At 39.3% G+C, this 5623-nt stretch overlaps 1 pseudogene; it reads right to left on the reverse strand.

Moving 5' to 3' along the window:
- Positions 1-4587: 4587 nt before the first annotated feature.
- Positions 4588-5482, reverse strand: LOC114640492 (annotated as a pseudogene).
- Positions 5483-5623: the final 141 nt, after the last annotated feature.

Genomic DNA, 5623 nt, shown 5'->3' on the forward strand with positions numbered 1-5623 from the left:
TTGATCAATGACCCAGACATAAATCTACATACCTATGTGTTAGAGGTACAGAGGGTTTGGTCTCATAGGAAAGCTCTAGAGGAACCAGAAATGTAAACACACGGGTGCTCTCTTCAAAGTGAGAGGTATATAACATGTTTTCTTCCAAGAAAGCTTGGAGTGGACATGGTCAATAGCCTGGTGACCATTGTGATATCTCTGTGACAGAGATCACACCAGATCCAACCTAAGACCTCTTCTTGGGCTTGCTTGTTTTTGTCAACTTGTAGACCCTATCTTTATTGAAGCTGTCACTTGTAATTTACAAAGGGTTTTGATGTAGTCATGTCCTTAGCTTTGTTGTACATGTGGGGTTGAGCTAATTATTAACAGGAAAAATTTCACCAAATTGTGTTGTGCTTAAACATGCCTAAACTAAACTACTTGGTCAAACACTCAAAGTTTGAATCAACATGGGCTACTGAGTTTTCCTTAACTGTGGATGAAACTAGGAAAAAAAAATCATCTGCAGTGAGGTAACTCAGAACCAGGAAGACAATTTGTCTTTCTGTGGATTTTGGTTGTTACATCATTGATTTAAAAAAAAAAACCTACAATTACCATAAAGTTAAGTAAAGAATAAGGGCCTGGGGCGAGGGGTAGGGATGGATCCTCTTAGGAAGAGGGACTAGTTTTGTATAGACAGAGGTGGGGGAATGTGTGGACTAAAGAGGGAAGGGGGTAAGAAAGGGGCAAGGAAGGGAACGCATAGAGGGACAGCTAAAACTAAGGAACACCTTGGGGGGTTGTATGGAAACCTAATTCAGTAGAAGCTTCCTAAAATCTATACATATATAAAAGCGATCTAAATGAAATAGAGAAGTCACAGGGGAGACGGAATTCCAGCTTGACATCACTTATCACCAAATGAAGCTTCCACTGTGAGAGATGAGTTACATCTGATCCAGTTGTTGCCCAAAGGAGCCTTATGGGAACCTGCCAGGTACCAGCCTGGCTATGGCCAGGTCCCACAGAGAAGACAAGGAGTCAGTGAGGGAGGAGTGAGTCATGCATGGAGGTCTGGGGAATTATGCACCCTGACTGGTAGCTGAGGTGATTTGTTATTTATACAGTACTCCTTAGGCAGGGATAGATTCATGTTGTTCTAAAACATAGATCTTATCATTTTGGTCCCTGCAAACATGTTTTGACTTCCTCTTGGTCATAAGTTTATTCGTCATTGAAAAACAATTACCAAACAGAGTTATCTTTTACAATCATCTTCCATCATCAACCCCACAAGGCAATATTTAAAAATCTCAAAGCATTATTTTGCCAAAGCCTGACAGCTGTTCTCAGGCTGGTAGCTTCTGCGGTTTCAAAGGCACTAGACAGAAAGAAAATCTCCAAGCCAGCCTGGGAAGATTGCCATGCCCCAGGCAGTGAATTAGCAACTTCGAGTTATCAGAATGTTAATTGTCATTAGGCCCAAGAAAAATCTTCAGGCCAAAGTTGTGGTTATTATTCAATTCCCGGCATAACACAATGTTTATGTCTTTGTAGATTTTATATGTCTAATCTTGTTCCTGTACAGGCTAACTTTTATAAGAAATGAAGGTCTTAATACTTCATTTTTTTATCATTTATCTACACCATTCTTTGTCCACCAGTATAAGCCCCTGTGTAGGGCAGAGATAACTCCAGCCAATTTAACTTTGTTGCTGCATCTTTTCCTGGAGGGGCATATCATATGTGTGTCCCCCCACCCCAATCTTCTATTGATTGCATCATGTAGTCACCTGAGTGAATAGGAAGAGAAGGCCTTTAATCTGACCTGCTGCCAAGTTCTCTAGCCCACTGAATCATGTTTATCTTTTTAAGTTTACTTTGTTCTGATTATCTTATTCCTGAGTAAGTACAGGGGCAGATGTTCTGAGAGTATCTTGGAACCAGAGTCTCATAAGGAGATCTCTGGCATTTTCATGTGAGTCGCAACCTCTAGGGCACAAGGAAGACCTTCAAGTAAGGCCAGATAAGGATATTTCCCTAAAGGTGCAGGGGTAGTATGCTCAGGACTTTCCTGGGGAAGCTTAAAAGCAGTACTCTTGGGAGAAGGCATATATGACTCATAAGAAACTTTCTATCAATCCAATATTCCCAAGTTGTACAAATATTAAAATCTCCCCAAGCATGCAACACACGGAGATCAAAACCCGAAGTGAAAGACGGCTTAGTAGCAGCTCAGCTTTGCTGGATCTTTGTCAAGCAGATGTGCTGGCTTTATGACTTTCACTTTTCCCATTAGACATGCCTGTGCCAGGATCCCCCAAACAATCCAGGCTATTGGTTGCTCTAACACTAAGGCCTTATTCTTGAAGACAAAAACTACACAATGCATTAAACATGGATAATTTGAGCTGGTGCCAACGTAGAGACTTCACCCCTACGACTAGTGTTCATGGTACTGGAAAGTACTCTTCATACTACCAAAGGTGAGAACGGTAAGCATCATGTCAAATTACCTTAAAATCTATAATGATAACCTGCCTCCAGGATATGCTGACACAATAGTAGCACAAAGCCTGTGAGACTAGCCAGCCAATAACTGACTTGATTTAGTGAATGCACTCTATGAGATGGAACTTATACCCAGTACTGACTGGCTAGCCAAGAACCCGAGACTACATATGCCAGGAACTCAGGGAAAAACCAATACACCCTTCTCCTAACGGGACTTAGCAATAAAATGGCTCCCAATGACATTCTGCTATTCTCTTTGATCTGTGACTTATTTAGCTATCATCAGAGAAGCTTCTCCAGCACCAGAGATGCCCACCCAGAAAATATGTAAATAGCAGGAAATCTTGAAACACTATACCCTTTATGAGATGTCTCAGTCAAATCTTTTCCCTCATGTTTCAGGGAACTCTGTGGAAGAGGATGGAAAGACTGTAAGAGCAAGAGGGGAAGCAGGGCTATGAGGAAACAAGGCCTATATAAAAAACTATGAACACACGTATAAACTTAGAGACTGAGGCAGCACGCAAAGGGCCTGTTGGGGTCTGCACAAGATAAGGTTCTAGAGCAAAAAGGAGAAGTGGACACGTGCCTGATGCATAATCCAGAAGCTATCTCTAATTGACAGGCACTTGTAAATGAAAAATTCATTTTCTCCAAGGGAGTCTTACTAAGTAGACAAACCACTTATAAGGGTTACCCCATGCCCTGCAGAAGACAGCCCACAGAAAACGAACTCAGTGGTGTCTGTGGAGGTTCTTTGCTTCATAATATGGAATCATGGCAATCTTTATAAGTTACAAGTACTGTTACAAGTACTTCCTACATGTATTATGGTGGCATCTGGTGGGTGATTTTCTGAGATTCCTGTGTGTGTGAACTTACGCAGCTCTAGATCTATATGTGTTTCTTGTGGATTTTTTTTTTTTTGGCTTCTTTTCTGTTTGATTTTTTTTTGTTCTATTCAGATGTGTTTGATTTTGTTTTCTTATTGTTTATTTATCATGAGTTAGATGCCTATTTGTTCTCTAAGGAGAGACAAAAAGAGTCTAGATCCAGATAAGAGGGGAGGTGGGGAGGAACTGGCAGGGATTGGGGAGAGAAAACACTAATCAGAATATATTATATGAAAAAAGTTATTTTCAATAAAAATTAATTAGGGCATAGAGATGGAAATTGTAATTTCAGAGCTGGACAGGCAAAGACATGAGAATCCCCGAGACTACCATTCTGGCCTATTTGGCAAGTCTCAGGTCACAATGAGAGATGCTCACTCAAAATACAAGGTAAATACAAGGTTGTCTCCAAGCCTCCATGGGCACATGCGTATGCATCCTTGTGTGTACACACATGTATACACATACGCAAAAAGCACATTGTATAGCACATGTGTATAGATAAACAGTTTTTACTTACCAAAAATATTTTAATAATTTAGATGAAATGAAGTGAAAATAAGCCGGGTATATAACTCATATGTACACAATAAGTAAAAAATATGGAAAATCTAAAATCACATTATTTTATGATCCAGCAAAATTATATCTAGGATTAAAGCTAAAATCAGATATTTAAACTGTGCTTAAAGATTTTGAGTAAATTAAAATATACTCCAAAAAGGCTTAAAAAGTCACAATCGCCAAGGAGCTTCTTTGAGTAACCTCAGCATCAAGAAAACATTCACGACATAAAGTAAAAATGAAAGTGTAAAAGATTTCATGTGAAAATAGCAGCTTATGATGTACAGTAAACTTAAAAAACTCTATACTTCTTGGCAGCAGAAATGTCCAAGAATATTTATGTGTGGTGACGCAAATTTTATTTAAATCATATGAAGAATCTTGCTTTGATACTTAAACCATTTAAGTTTAAGAAGAATATTTTTTAGGAAAAAAATGTTGGGCTTGCACCAGCATGGAGCCTTAAAATCTCTGTAACTCCAATTCCAGAGGATCCCATGAGTGTTCCTGACTTCTCTGGGCACCAGGAATACAAACATGCATGCACAATGGTACAACATTTATACTTATAAATAAATACATCTCTTTTTTTTAAAGAAGAGAAAATATTCCTTTTTAAAAATATATAGTGTCATTTTGACCTCAAGTATTTCAGCACATTGATTATTCTCTTATCAGAATGGATTTGTACCAAAGGAGTAATTGTAGGATAGGCATTCATCACAAACTTTTGAAAAGTCAGGACAACTGGATCATACATCCATAACAAGATTGAAGTGAATGAGATGATGAAGTCCACCCAGTACATGACTACAAAGAAAACCACCAACAGCAAGATGGTCTGAGTGGCCTTTTTCTCAGGGGATGCTCTCAGGTGGCTGATGCTATGAAGATGCTTGCATTGCCTCTGATGTCTGAACAAGATAATCACCATGTATGTGTTTGTGGTCAGCATGACTCCTACAAGAAACACATCTCTGGACATTGCCACTATTAACATCAATCCCCTGATGATGTGGTTGATGGGGACGAGTGAGCAGGATTTAGTGACCTTCATCTGGTGGGTCTCACTCACATTGGTAAAACCAGCAACATAGAAGATCCACCTACTACTGAATGACAGATTGAAAGACCAAAGATAGAAAAAAGCATAGATGATGTATTTTTTCAGTTTATGCTTAAATTTTGCCAGCAAGGAGGTACTGGGACTGATAGTGACAGCCTGGACCACACTCAGGAGGCAGGTGATGCAGATGGAGAGGCCTCTCATCACCCTGTTTATGTAAAAAGTTGTCTTACATTTGACATCGTTCCCAAATTTTAGTGACTCTAATATGTCTGCAAGCAAAGTTTCCTCTCCAGTGAGGATCATCATTATGTGAATGAAGGTCAGTTGACAGAAGATCAGGTCCATGGGCTTAGGTCTGTCACCTAGTATTATGGAAGTATAGAAAAAAAAGGAGAAACATATTGGCTAGGACTCCAAGTCCAGCTTGGAAGTAAAGGACAGTATTTGATGAGGACATAAGTGAAAAGACAATTCACTGTAAAAGCAGAGAAGAAAAAAAAGCAGAGAGGAGACATATTTCACAGATCTTTAAAGAATATAGAGTATATATCTAACTTGCGATTAATAGTCTCTCTCTCTCCTCTCTCTCTCTCTCTCT

Source organism: Grammomys surdaster, unplaced genomic scaffold (assembly GCF_004785775.1).
Source record: "Grammomys surdaster isolate TR1022 unplaced genomic scaffold, NIH_TR_1.0 125832, whole genome shotgun sequence".
NCBI classification, from domain to species: domain Eukaryota; kingdom Metazoa; phylum Chordata; class Mammalia; order Rodentia; family Muridae; genus Grammomys; species Grammomys surdaster.